Genomic DNA, 15,613 nt, shown 5'->3' with positions numbered 1-15,613 from the left:
ACATTTTCAAGTCAGAAAATAACTTACGGAAGTCTAAGAAATATTCGATATCAGCTGTTAAGACAACGGGTCAACGTAAAAGACTTGTATATGTGAAGTTTGACGGATGTACTATAGACAGTAGACACATGATATCGGGGTAACCCTTTACCAAAAAAAAGACAGTAGACACATGATTCAAAATGTTTATTGTTATTAAGATATAGAAAGAATTTAATTCACAAAATGACAAAATGATTCACCAAATCAAAAAAGACTTTACACACAAATGAATGAGTTAAAAAGTTGTCCCCCACACATGCCTTTCGAAAAACCTATCTTCAGTCGTGGGTATAAGTTTACGAAAAGTGTTTATAAACACAAATGTTTATTATAGAGATGAGTAGAGGTCTTTTGAGGTTTACTATTAGGATTTTTAAAGCAATGTGCTTAAATGCTTTTGTGAGAATCCGTAATCATACTCGTCACTATCTGCACCTTGCAGGATTTGAACTCTCAACCTTTTAGTTGCAAAGTACATCACTTACCACTAAAAACGTCTCAAGGGAACAAGTGGTCATAGGTTGTTCTAGAAGTTGGTCGCCATACACGAATCATAAGAATCATAAGATGACCTTTTAAGTCCCAAAAGATCTTCGTTGCTTCTTATCAAAAGCTGATAGCGCTACATTTTCAAGTCGAAGAAAATAATTAACGGAAGTCTAAAAAGTATTCGATATCAGCTGTTAAGACAACGAGTCAACGTAAAAGACTCGTATATGTGAAGTTTGACAAATGTACTATAGACACATGATTCAAAATGTTTATTGTTATTAAGATATGGAAAGAATTTGATTCACCAAATGACAAAATGATTCACTCAATCAAAAAAGACTTTACACACAAATGCATCAGTTAAAAAGTTGTCCCACACACATGCCTTTCGAAAAACCTATATTCAATCGTGGTTATAAGTGTTTATAAATACAAATGTTTATTATTATAGAGATGAGTAGAGGTCTTTTGAGGTTTACTATTAGGATTTTTAAAGCAATGTGCTTAAATGCTTTTGTGAGAATATGTAATCATACTAGTCACTATCTGCACCTTGCAGCATTTGAACTCTCAACCTTTTAGTTGCAGAGTACATCATTTAACACTAAAAACATCTCAAGAGAACAAGTGATCTTAGGTTGTTCTAGAATGTTAGGTTAAGGCTAGGTGGTATGGAATGGTTGCGCCATATCAGCGTCAGGTGTGCAGGAGGGCTCCATTGTCTTCTCTCAATAACACTCAAGCAATGGAATAAAGCTCCCTTCAATCATTACTTCATTGCCTCCACCCAACCAATATTGAATTGATCTAGCTTCACATACCACCCATTGTTCCTGTTAATGGGTTGGCGAAATGGTCAATGACACCCAAAAAACGGGAAGGGGGCGCTACTGAGAGGGGCAAGAGCCCATACCACCCAACTTAAGAGTATAACTTTTCCAATTCTTTGATGTTAAACATTTTAGTTTGAATAAATCATAAATCAAGAGTTGCACACTAAAAAAAAAAGTTAGGACGTACAAAATTAGTGCCTAAAACCTCATTCCTCCGCAAACTTTATTCATTCCAAGAAAGTAGGACACTCCCTATTGCAACCATGGTTGTAAAACAAGGTCTCCAAGGCTGAGTACTCCCCGAGTAGTCGCTACAAGGTAGGCTGCCGAGGCGACTTTCTTCAACTCCGACTAATTACTCAGAATTGATCAAATGCGGTCATCATTGGCCAAAATCGGATCTAGTAGGTCAATTCGGGTCGAGTTTGACTTAAAATAAAATAAAACGTAATTTCTATGCCTATCATATTAAAGAATGAATATCAATTTCACGTATTTTGTTATAAATATTAGTAAATTTATGTTATTTGACATATATTTCATTTCCGAAAACTAATTTCTTTATAATTTTGCATCTCCGAGTACTCCCCGTGTACTCTCCGCCTAGGCTGAGTACTCTCAACTTCCCGGTCGACCGACTAGAGAGCGCCTAGCGACTTTTACAACCATGATTGCAACAATTTCAAGACTTCAAATACTGATGCTTAATTTTTTTTAGAGTAAACTATCATTTTGTCCCTGAGGTTTGAGGTTTGGTCACTTTTATCACTTAGGTCTAAAACCTAAACCTTTTAAATCTGGGTCCCTGTGGTTTTACTTTTATTGCCATTTTGGTCAAAAAATGAAATCAGCTGATATTTGGCTAATAAAATCCTGTTATTTTGTCCTTTTCTCTAGGGGCAAAATGACCAAATATCAGCTGATTTCATTAATTTAATTAAGGGGTTGTTTGTTTATATCTTAATAGTTCAGACCTCTTACTGGTTCAACACTTAATGGTTCAGACTGTTTGTTTCATGAGCAGATGTCTGATTGGTTCAGACATTTGGCTCTGAATGGTTAAGACCTCTAATCTGAACTGGTTAGACATTTGTCTCTGAATGCTTAAACATTATACATGCTCTTAATGGTTCAGACCACTTACTGGTTCAACACTTAATGGTTCAGACCTCTTACTGTTTCAGCACTTAACCATTCATATGTTGCCAAACAGCCTCTAATAATGTGTTATAATAAAATTATATTAACCGTTTGTCCCTGAGGAAAAAGACAAAATAACAATATTTTATTAGCCAAATATCAGCTGATTTCATTTTTAGACCAAAATGGCAATAAAAATGAAACCACATGAACCCAGATTTAAAATGTTTGAGCTTTGGACTAAAGTGGCAAAAGTGACCAAACCTCAAGGACCACACGGCTAAACCAAAGTCCCTTTGGTACTAAATGTTTAATTAGCTCAATTCGTAACAAACCTTACATATAAATTTACTTTATAAATTAATCTTTTCTTAACCATGGTATTAACAATAATTTTTCTATACTAATAAACAAAAATCTTTTTTGTACACGTGTCATTCTTTGTTAATTTCTCACCCTTATTTTTTTATTTATCTCTTTTATTAAATAATAATATTAAACATCAATTTAACTAAATCTATTTATCTCTTTTGTTTAATTGATATCTTTTTAAACTCTAAAATTTCAATCTTTTGGCAATTTAAGTCTAAAGTTTCAATCTTTGGTATTTTAAACCCTTTAATTAATTTGATTTTCCACTTCTAATTCAAAAGTTTTCATCTTTTGCAATTTAACCCTTTTATTTTTTTTTTACTTTCAACCCTTATTATCTCTTTTATTAAATAATAATATTACACATCAATTTAACTAAATCTATTTATCTCTTTTGTTTAATTTATATATTTTTAAACTCTAAAATTTCAATCTTTGGCAATTTAAGTCTAAAGTTTCAATCTTTGGTATTTTAAACCCTTTAATTAATTTGATTTTCCACTTCTAATTCAAAAGTTTTCATCTTTTGCAATTTAACCCTTTTAATGTTTTTTTTACTTTCAACCCAAAACTTTTCATCTTTTGCAATTTAATCTCAACATTTTTTTTACTTTCAACTTTAATCTCTTATATACTTTTCATCTTTTCTAATTAATTATAGATAACCATCCTACTAAATATTATTTCGTTTAATATCTTATGGATAATTATTATTTAGTTTAAATTTAATGTATACTTCTCATTTATAACATTACAAAATATTAGTTACTAGGTTATAAATTATATCTTAATAATTGAAACAAATATCGAGCATTTTCATAACGAGGGTGGAGGGCGCAATTTTCTTGCTTAACAAATAATTTATTTATTTAATATATTTAAAATACAAGAAGAATAATAACTACATTTATCATACTAATAAATTTATCAAAAAAACAACCATCCTTTTAAGATGCAACTCAAGTTTATATATTTAAATTTTAAAGTTATATAACTTAATAATTACCGATAATTTATACTTATCTAATTAATTTAAATATTATTTTGTAGCTATAGGCTAATTGCTATACGCCTAATCTAAACATTTCAACAATATTTTTAGAACTAATAAATTAAGACCACTGTTATTTAAATAAAACTTGGGTTCACGTCGTGAGAAAGTCGATGATACAGTTTGTCTTCTAATTAATGGTTCAAATGCTTTCATAATTATAAACTTGACAAACATCACAAGTTTTGATCATACATAAAACAAAATTTTGTTCGGATATCAGAAAAGTGTCTTAAAATATCGTTTTATAATTGTTAAATCTTCGTTATTAACTATTTGATATTTTATTTACTTAACCCGTGTAATACACGAGGTTATAACCTAGTTAAATAATCAAACAACACACACTTGAATCGAAAAAGATTCTATTTTTAATAAAATTTAAAATCCACCAACTCTTAAGAGTATAAAAAATCTTATTCATCCCTTAATAATGTATACAAAAATATATTTTAGTAACCTGGTGACATTTCTTTTATTTAAATAAATTTCGACTTCAACCATTTTTGGCAGCATATTCGGTGTATGAGAATCGACTAATATTTAACCACCCACACGTAATCATTGAAGTAAAATTACATGAAAATCTATACATATAACAAAAGAAACCATGTTAGGGACACATGACGTTTTATGAGGCAGTCTTAATTATTTTTCTAAATATTTATTATGGAAAGTCAATTGTTGATAATATTAAATTTAAAAAATAAAGTGAGATGTTACAATAAGTAAATAGTACCTCAAAGTTCCTTTTGTTAGAAAACACATCTTGATAATTAAATGTTTTAACGGATTACATTATTCGTGTAACACATGTGTTTATTCAAATCATGCAATACACGAGTTTTTAAAAGATGTAACTATTTTATTACTTAGTATATAGAATTATATTTATTCAACCCGTGTAATACACGGAGTTCTAACCTAGTAATAATATATTTGTATTAATCGTTTAATAGAACTTTAATATTATTGACATATTGCAAACATGTATACATGGGTCTACCATATCATCTTTACCGTTTTTGTAGTTAACATATCTAGTTCTTTACATTCTTAACTCATGGATTTCAAGCAAAAACAAAGGGTTAGGTGGCAAAGGATGGCGATGAGAATCTTACTTTCACAATGTGGTTAACACAAACACTAGACATAACCGCATTGCATATTGATGGGGTTTGGTCGACTTTCACACGGGTGGTTAAGGATTATGTATTTTCTTTTTTAGGGAGCCGTTGTTGGATGGACCGAAGCTTTTTGAGCATAATTTCGGATGGTGACACGTGGTTTATGGTGAGTCCTTTTACTTTGGTGGAAATTAAATTGGCGGTTTGGGATTGTGAAGGGGACCGGGCTCCAAGCCGGATAGGATAAATTTTAACTTTATAAAAAAGTGGTGGGATAAGTTGCAATATGATTTTCTAAATTTGTTCACATACTTCCATGAAAATGCCTTATGTCCTCTTTTGTGGCTCTTATCCTGAAAAAAAAAAAAAAAGATCACATGGGACTAAATGACTATCCCCGATTAGCTTGGTAGGGTGCATAAATAAGGTCATTTATAAGGTATTGGTGAATAGATTAAAACCGGTCATCCAAAGTCCAAACTCTAGTGTCGAAGGAGTAAACGACATTTCTCTCGGGGCGTAGTATATTGGATGGGGCTCTCATTTCAAATGAATAGATTCCATAGATGAAGCGAACTAAAAGGAATGGTATGATCTTTAATGTGGATATTGAAAAGGCATGTGATTCACTTTCTTGGGAATTTATTGAATCAATTTTAACTCAAATGACTTTTCATCAAAAGTGAAGGAGGTGGGTGATGAAGATTATTAGGGCGGCCCGTGCTTTGGTTCTAGTAGGGAATTTGTGTAAGATTCATGAGTTGTTGTGATGGCTGATTGTGGAATAGTAGGGAATAATCCAGACACCAATTGTGATGGATTAGTAACTATATAATCATGATCATTAAGAATACCATAGAGTTCCTTATATAACAACCCTAAACCGACATCCTCGTAATAATTTCCGACACCCTAAAAATATTTAAAATATCCCAATATATCCCTAAAAACACCCCATACGTGAAAACGGACCTCGAATACCTTAAATATTATTAAAAATAATTACAAATTAATATTTTGGGTTTGTCGCGGGCCGCATAGAACCTTTAAGGATCTTACGCGGGCCGCTAGAGATCAAAAGTGTGGCGCAGCCCGGTGCTGACACGTGTCCGACTCGTGTTGAACCTACTAGCTGACCCGGATCACCTATGCCGTTGACCAGAGTTGACGCGGGCCGCGTAAGCCTTTGCTTACGTTTACGCGGGCCGCGAGAAAGTGAGAATCAGGCCTTATAAATAGCATGCATCGGCCTTCAGTCGAAATTCGTTCAGAAATCTTTCTTTCTCTCAATTTTCTTACAGTAGGCATTATACACGGGTATAATACCCCCCTAAATAGCGAGATTCTGCTCCGTTGTAAGTATCATAACCCCTGGATACGTATTAGATACTCTGCCCGATTGATCTAGGGTTCCGTAACGGCTGTTATGGTTCTGCCCGACGTAGTCGTTGGAATGCCGTCTCGGGGAGGGTATTGCTAATGTTAAATGGGTTATTATACTAACACGTGTGCATTTGTGTAAATTATAGATTATTCCCAGGAAGTCCTTACTGAAAACCTAAGACAGCAATGTGAGTAATCTCCTTTTTGCAAACTGTTTTTACAAAACCTCACTTAATTAATTATATACTAAGCAGTTATTGAGTATTTGTAAGGATACAATTATCGTCGGTAAATTTGGGGTTTTGTATACAAAATTTGTTACTGCCTTGTGATGTGTGAAATATATATTAATTAAATTCAACAAGTTTTAAAAATTGGAAAAACTCGTAAACCACACACTACCGGCAAGTGTACCGGTCGTAAGTAGTAAAACAAGTAAGTCCGAGTATCGAACCGTGGACACAATCTAGCGACTCTTGATACTAAACCTCTATCGAGCCCTAGCCTAATAATTTGTTTGTTTGAAAGATTGGTTTTAACTAAATACTAAATAAGCAAATAAATAAACTCAGACAAAAAGAAAGCAGAAAACTTAGGAAACTGAAGGAAAACTCAAATGCTAGGAGAAAAACAGCTACCTAGGTCTAGAATCCTAACCGTAACTTACAACTCTCGGAATTGGATAATGGAATGGCTACCGGGTTCCTAAAAATACGACTAACTCAAGAAAATCCTATAAACTGCTAGATCACCTCCCGGTCTCACTAACACCTCTCGGACAATCCTAAAGTGGACGTGTAAATCACCGGTTACTAGATCAGATCACCTCCCGGTCTCACTTCACTAGGGAATGCTAAGGTACCCAAATGACTCGCTCACCTCCCGGTCTCGCTAATCACAACACACCCTAAAGTATGAAGGGGTAATCTAGGGTTGATGATAACAACTCAAATTTGCTAGGAACTAAGGAAATCAAGCTAGGTTCACCTCCCGGTCTCACCTTTACCTGTGACAACTGTGCTCTGTAATCGATGTACGATGTAAAACAATGTTGATTATTAATAAAACAATGTGCTTTGGTGTTATTATATGTGTTTTGGTATTATTTTGTGTGTATTTGTGTTTGGTGATTTTACAATTCGATTCGATTCCAATTTCAAGCTTTAAATCGCTCTCTGGAAGGTTATACGCGCACTGAGGCGTAAATATAACCAGTTTAATGCAACAAACACTCCGGAATAGTGACATAGGCTTAACATATCTTAAATAACCTCCACATAACTTAGAAATAAGTTCTGGATGGTTTGGTGTGTTAAAATCAACTTTGTTCGATCGCAGGGACTATTTGTGTCAAACTACGAAACTATACCGATTTTTGTAGTAACGAACACTCCGGAAATTGATCATAAGTTAAATATACGATAAATATCCTTTACATAGCTTAGAAATAGGCTTTGAAGGGTTCGGTATGCTAAAATAAACTTTATTGATCAATAGAGACTAAAAGCGTCAAAAGTGCATAAGTTTGCATTTTTGCGCATATCTTACGTCCTGAATATATCCGGACATCCAAAAATTTATGTAATCATTAAAATATTTTATTTTAGTGATTGGCATGATAAAATTCTATTCGTCGCTTAATTTGGATCGTTTTTGCGTTCGTTACGACTTCCGTCGTAATTAACCGAATAACGCAACCGTACGGCCAAACGAACCGACATCCGTGATGTCTTTGAGCATATTTTAAGTTCCCTATACTTTAATATCATTTTAGACCCTTGAAATGAGGTTAAAGGGGTTTAAAAGTGCCAAAAAAAAATCAAGTTTTACAAGTGCATGGATCATTTTTGAAAATTCTTGTAGATACATTGAACTTGGTCCATTTTTTTAGGCATCCATGGTATTTCAAAACAATGTGCCACACATGGATGGTTTTGATCCTTGTTTTGCAATACCATTTGATGGTTTTAAGTATTCCCATGGTTTTTAAAACCATGTGCCCACATGTAAGGTCTAGATCAAAGCACATTTTTCGACGAACGATCTTAACGGTACTTGAATTCCTATAAATACCCAAACCCATTTCACTCCCAAAGCACACTTGAATCTGATTTTTGCTCTCTAAGTTGAAGTTTATGCTTCATACCTGAGAGTAAATCGGATCAAGAGCTTGCGGGGACCTTTTGTAAGTATTCCTTCGTTCTTTTCGTTCATTTCCATCGTTAAAGTCAAACTGTGTTTGACTTTCTGCTTTGACCAGTTTATGGTCAACGCGAAGTTCGTTTGAACTTCATAACGTGAGCGTAATCACGATGGTTATAGTCCCTAGTGACTATACCTACTGATTACCACGTTATCTAGGCTCAGTGACGAGTCGTAGTTTCGGCCAAAATGCGTTTTCTCGCGTATTTTATAACCAAACTACTCTAGGATATCAAAACCGTTTGTTTTGATATCAAAACTTGTTTTCTAACTTAACTAAACATGTTTCGACATGTTTAGCTCGTCACTTGTTAGTTTAGTGCTTGTGTAGAGTCGTAAGTCAAGCGGACTAAACACCCGCTTAGACTTTCGAACACGACCCGTTTGGTCGATCATTAGGATCCGACCAAACATGTTTAGTGACCATAGTAGCATAGGGAATAACCTTTCGAGGTTATACCTTATGGTCACTTAGGTTTAATTAGTCGCATGATAGGTAGTTATATGCCTTTGGTAAATTACCAAAATACCCTTTTCATACATAATTGGTAATTAAGCATATGTAACCTAAACTTTTGACACGTAACTAATTATGTAACATAATTAAACATGTATGGGCATATAATACTTGTCATAGGACTAGTTAGACGTCTCGAACACGCTTTTGCGTGCACGACGCGTTAAAGTAGCGTAAGCTACCTTAATGGGTCGCGATGGGTCGAAAGCACTTAGGTTAGGTTCCGATTTAGGATGTAGGCTTTGTTAAACCATATCACATGAGTTCCAACACTCATTTGGTTTACAAGACCTCATTCTGTCCGATCTTCCGATTTAGGCGTCTATTGTTTGACTAGTGGTTCGATTACTAGGAGCTACTTGATTTCTCTGGTTTGCTCGAGTTTGTTGAAGTTCTATTTGATCGAGGATACTTTGCACTACATGTGAGTACATAGTTCCCCTATTTTACTGTTTTTAAATGTTTTGGGGTGATTCATATGTACGAAATGTTTTCAAAGTTTAAACGATGATTTCAAAAACGATTAAAACGATTTTAACTAAACTAAGAACGATTTCGATAAAGTGAACGAACTTGTTGGTTGTAGTTACATAACGAATGACATTCATTAGCATTGATCAAGCCGACTAGTATTAGGTTATGGTACCATAGGATCTGACAAATCCCGTTACTTTACTACACCCATGGTTATGTGTGGGGGTTGTGGGTAGCGACTGAATCTGATGTTTGTTAACTTACCCTTTGGTGGTTTGTTAATACGAGAACGAGTTGAACGATGGACGAGTCACAAAGGTTTGAATGTTGTTAACGAGACGACCATATATAAGTTTTCACAATTAAAACGATGCCGATTTAAACGATTTAGGAACGAGTAAACGATTTGAGAACGATTTGGAAACGATGTTAAACGATTTCGATAAACGATTGGTTTTTGGTTAAGTGTTTAGATAACAAGACGGGGGTAATGTGGTGAAAACATGGTAGATACGCCGTTGGTACTTCTTATATATAAGTGTTTTCATCATATTACATATCGTGGCGTTATTTAGTTCACTTGGGTAAACGATTTTGATACGATGTCACACAACGATGTTTTTCTAAGAGATATAAACTATACGAGTTTTTAACGAGTTTTTACAAGATGTTTTACAAGTTGGTTTCTAAAGCAAATGTTTTTGGGTTAAGAATCATGGCTACGAGGTTTTATAAACTATAACCCGCTTGATTTGAGTTGGTTAATTAAGTTGCAATATTATACTCTTTTCAAAACAAAGTTTTTAATAAAGTATTGCAACACTTAAACTAGCCATGAATTCGACACTCTTATAAAACCTATGTACTCGCCAGCATTTCTTTGTTGACTAAGTTTTTACATATGTTTCAGGTGTGGTTGAATGATGTGATTTTCTAGGATGCATGCGTCACATAGGATCTGGACGAGGCCTTAGTGACTTTAAAACTATGATAGTCGATATGAAACTTGTTGTTCTATGTGTTAAAACTATGTAATGTTTAATTATATCAATAAAACGAAGCACTTTTTGTATCCATGGTTGTGAAACGATATCTTCTGTTACAACACTCCCCGACGTTTCCGCCACGGTTTGTTGTCCTACGTGGTCGGGGTGTGACAGAAGAAAGTTGGTATCAGAGCCAATGGTTATAGGAAATTAGGTTATTAGTAATGCTTTGACCTAGACTATAACTTTTAGGACCCTAACACAAGTTTCTTGCGTTTAGATTTTAAAACAATACTGTCACCTACCCTTAGGTGATAACCACAATGAGAATGCTAAGTTCGAATCTGCTTTGAAAACTAATCATCTGTTCTAGGATGATTGATTACTAGCTTTTGAACCCTTCGTTATAAGGTTTCGAACCCTTTAAGTTTTCAAAATCTCGTCAAAGTTTGGGTCTAAATAGTGTGAACACGTGCAAACTGGAAGAGTGGGTGCCTGTACCCTGGGTCTTCTGTCTAAGGCTAGAGTGTTCGTACAAATCCGCAGTATCGGACCAGTCACTCTTACCTGGGAACTCTTAGGGTGAGTGTCCACTTATAGGCGAGCATGTCTTCAGCGATACATTAGTTTGACCCATTTACTTTGATTAGTCTCTGCGTGTCGTTTGTTTGTTCGAGGTAACGAACGAATGACCGCCTCTCTTGCGTTTTGTTGATGCCTCTTGTGTTTTTTCGAATTGTCGATCCCACTCATGGAGGAGCATTTAATCCAAATGCAAACGAGGCCCGAGCTGACCACCTCGTTGTCGATGGTACCTTTCTTGTCAATGGTACGTTTCTTGTTAACAATCGACCCGCATCTATTCTTTTTGATTCTGGTGCCGATAAAAGTTTTGTTTCGTTATCTTTTGAGCCTTTGCTTGCGATACCTAGAACTAAATTGAGGAAACCCTTGTCTGTCGAAGTTGCTAGTGGTAAACCTCTTGTTCTCGATTCTGTTATCCGTGATTGTCAGTTGAACCTTGATAACCATCTTTTTCCTATTGACCTCACACCGATGCAACTTGGGAGCTTCGATATTATCGTTGGAATGGATTGGTTAACCAAACACCACGCTGAGGTAGTTTGTTTCGATAAGATTTCTCGTATTCCTTTGTCTTCTGGCGATGTTCTGGAGATACGTGGTGAGAAGCCATCTGGCGGTTTGAAGCTTATGTCATGTACAAAGGCCCAAAGTTATTTGAGAAAAGGATATGTTGCTTTTCTAGCACATGTCACCGAGGAGAAAGACAAGAGTAAGAGTATTCAGGATATTCCGATTGTTCGGGATTATCCAGAGGTGTTTCCTGATAAACTGCCTGGTTTGCCTCCAGTTCATCAAGTTGAGTTTCATATCGACCTTGTACCCAATGCTAACCCAATTGCGAAAGCACCTTACCGTCTTGCACCATCAGAGATGCAAGAGTTATCGAAACAGCTTCAAGAGTTATCTGATAAAGGATTCATTCGTCCGAGCTTTTCACCTTGGGGAGCTCCTGTCCTCTTCGTGAAAAAGAAAGATGGGTCTTTTCGAATGTGTATCGATTATCGTGAGCTTAATAAGCTTACCATCAAGAATCGATATCCCCTACCTCGAATTAATGATCTCTTTGACCAGCTGCAAGGTGATTCATGTTTTTCTAAGATCGATCTGCGTTCTGGGTATCATCAACTTCGTGTTTTCGAAGAAGATATTCCCAAAACTGCTTTCTGCACGAGATATGGGCATTACGAGTTCACAGTCATGCCTTTTGGCTTGACGAATGCTCCAGCTATCTTTATGGACTTAATGAATAGGGTCTGTAAACCTTATTTAGACAAGTTCATTATCGTGTTCATCGATGATATTCTCATTTATTCGAAGACTCGAGCTGATCACGAGCAACACCTTCGCTTAACGTTGGAACTCCTTAAGAAGGAACAACTTTTCGCTAAATTCTCCAAGTGTGAATTCTGGCTTAAAGAAGTTCAGTTTCTGGGTCATATAGTCAACGAGCAGGGTATTCATGTGGATCCATCCAAGATTGTTGCTATTAAGGATTGGAGTACGCCAACGACACCTACAGAGATTCGATCTTTTCTTGGTCTTGCTGGTTATTATCGTCGATTCATTTCTAATTTCTCGAAGATTGCGGTTCCACTCACTGCTTTGACTCAGAAGAATAAGCCTCTTGAGTGGGGACCCAAACAAGAAGAAGCGTTCCAAACGCTGAACCAGAAGTTATGTAATGCTCCTGTTCTATCTCTGCCCGAGGGAAGCGATGATTTCGTTGTCTATTGCGATGCATCCAACTTAGGCCTTGGTTGCGTCCTCATGCAACGAGGTAAGGTTATAGCATATGCATCTAGACAGTTGAAAATCCACGAGAAGAACTATACGACTCATGATCTTGAGTTAGGAGCTGTGGTTTTCGCACTTAAAATCTGGAGACATTACCTCTATGGCACGAAGTGTGTGGTTTTCACAGACCACAAAAGTCTCCAGCATATTCTTAATCAGAAAGAGCTGAACATGAGGCAACGATGTTGGGTTGAACTCTTGAACGATTACGATTGCGAGATTCGCTACCATCCTGGTAAGGCGAATGTCGTGGCCGATGCGCTTAGTCGAAAAGAGCGAGTCAAGCTTCATTCTGTTCAAACACTATCTGATCTTCAAACTCGTGTTCTTCAAGCTCAGCAATCTTGTGTCTCACAAAATTTGATGGGTATGGAATTGCCACATCAGCTTGAGCTTAAACTCGAAGCAAAAGGCGATGGTTTGCTTTATTTCAAGGATCGTTTGTGGGTCCCGAAACAAGATGATCTTCGCGCCCTAGTGATGGATGAATCTCACAAGTCTCGATATTCTATCGATCCTGGTGCTGATAAGATGTACAAGGATCTTCGTACTAAGTTCTGGTGGCCTGGTATGAAGAAAGATGTTGCCTTGTATGTAGCGAAATGCCTAACTTGTCTTAAAGTCAAGGCTGAACATCAACGACCTTCTGGTTTGCTTGTACAACCAGAGATACCGGTTTGGAAGTGGGAGAGCCTTGCGATGGATCTCATCACTAAGTTACCGCGTACATCTAAAGGTCACGATGCTATTTGGGTTGTTATCGATCGATTAACGAAGTCAGCTCATTTTCTTCCGATTCGCGAGGATCTATCTGCTGATAAACTTGCAAAGATTTATGTTGATGAGATTATATCACGACATGGTGTTCCTTTGGATATCATTTCTGATCGTGATGCTCGATTTTCATCTCATTTCTGGAAGACCATGCAATCTGCTATGGGAACCGAACTAAATCTAAGCACTGCTTATCATCCCCAAACAGATGGACAATCCGAGAGGACAATTCAAACTTTGGAGGATATGCTTAGAGCATGCGTGATAGACTTTGGTGGTAATTGGGATTCTCATCTGCCAATGATCGAGTTCTCTTACAACAATAGTTATCATGCTAGCATCAATATGGCACCATTCGAAGCTCTCTACGGTCGAAAATGTCATTCACCTATCTGTTGGAACGAGACCGGTGAAGCTCAGCTTACTGGACCTGAGCTCGTTCTGGAAACAACAGATAAAATCAAGAAAATCCGCGATAATCTTGTGACAGCTCGAAGCCGTCAAAAGAGTTATGCGGATATGCGACGCAAGCCCTTGGAATTTCAAGTCGGAGACCGTGTCCTACTCAAGGTTTCACCTTGGAAAGGAGTCGTGAGATTTGGAAAGAAAGGAAAACTTGCACCTCGATATGTGGGACCATTTAAGATTGTGGAAAGAATTGGGAAGGTTGCTTATCGACTAGAGCTACCTCCAGAGCTTGGAAATATTCATCCGACTTTTCACGTGTCCAATCTGCGAATGTGTTTAGCTGACGCTGATCTTCACATACCTCTCGATGAGATCCAAATCGATGAAACGATGCACTTTGTCGAGAAACCCGTGGAGATAGTGGACCGTACTTTCAAGCAGTTGAAGAACAAACGGATTCATTTGGTTAAAGTTCGTTGGGAGTCCAAACGTGGCGCATAATTTACTTGGGAACATAAGGACCAAATGATGACCAAATATCCGCATTTGTTTTCACAAGCTTCCTCTAGTTAAAATTTCGGGACGAAATTTCCTGAAGTAGGGGAGACTGTGACAACTGTGCTATGTAATCGATATACGATGTATAACAATGTTGATTATTAATAAAACAATGTGCTTTGGTGTTATTATATGTGTTTTGGTATTATTTTGTGTGTATTTGTGTTTGGTGATTTTACAATTCGATTCGATTCCAATTTCAAGCTTTAAATCGTTTTCTGGAAGGTTATACGCGCACTGAGGCGTAAATATAACCAGTTTAATGCAACAAACACTCCGGAATAGTGACATAGGCTTAACATATCTTAAATAACCTCCACATAACTTAGAAATAAGTTCTGGATGGTTTGGTGTGTTAAAATCAACTTTGTTCGATCGCAGGGACTATTTGTGTCAAACTACGAAACTATACCGATTTTTGAAGTAACGAACACTCCGGAACTTGATCATAAGTTAAATATACCATAAATATCCTTTACATAGCTTAGAAATAGGCTTTGAAGGGTTCGGTATGCTAAAATAAACTTTATTGATCAATAGAGACTAAAAGCGTCAAAAGTGCATAAGTTTGCATTTTTGCGCATATCTTACGTCCTGAATATATCCTGACATCCAAAAATTTATGTAATCATTAAAATATTTTATTTTAGTGATTGGCATGATAAAATTCTATTCGTCGCTTAATTTGGATCGTTTTTGCGTTCGTTACGACTTCCGTCGTAATTAACCGAATAACGCAACCGTACGGCCAAACGAACCGACATCCGTGATGTCTTTGAGCATATTTTAAGTTCCCTATACTTTAATATCATTTTAGACCCTTGAAATGAGGTTAAAGGGGTTTAAAAGTGCCAAAAAAAATCAAGTTTTACAAG

This window comes from Helianthus annuus, chromosome 2 (assembly GCF_002127325.2).
Source record: "Helianthus annuus cultivar XRQ/B chromosome 2, HanXRQr2.0-SUNRISE, whole genome shotgun sequence".
Lineage (NCBI taxonomy): Eukaryota > Viridiplantae > Streptophyta > Magnoliopsida > Asterales > Asteraceae > Helianthus > Helianthus annuus.
The sequence above is the reverse complement of the archived record's forward strand: the minus strand, read 5'-3'. Positions refer to the sequence as shown.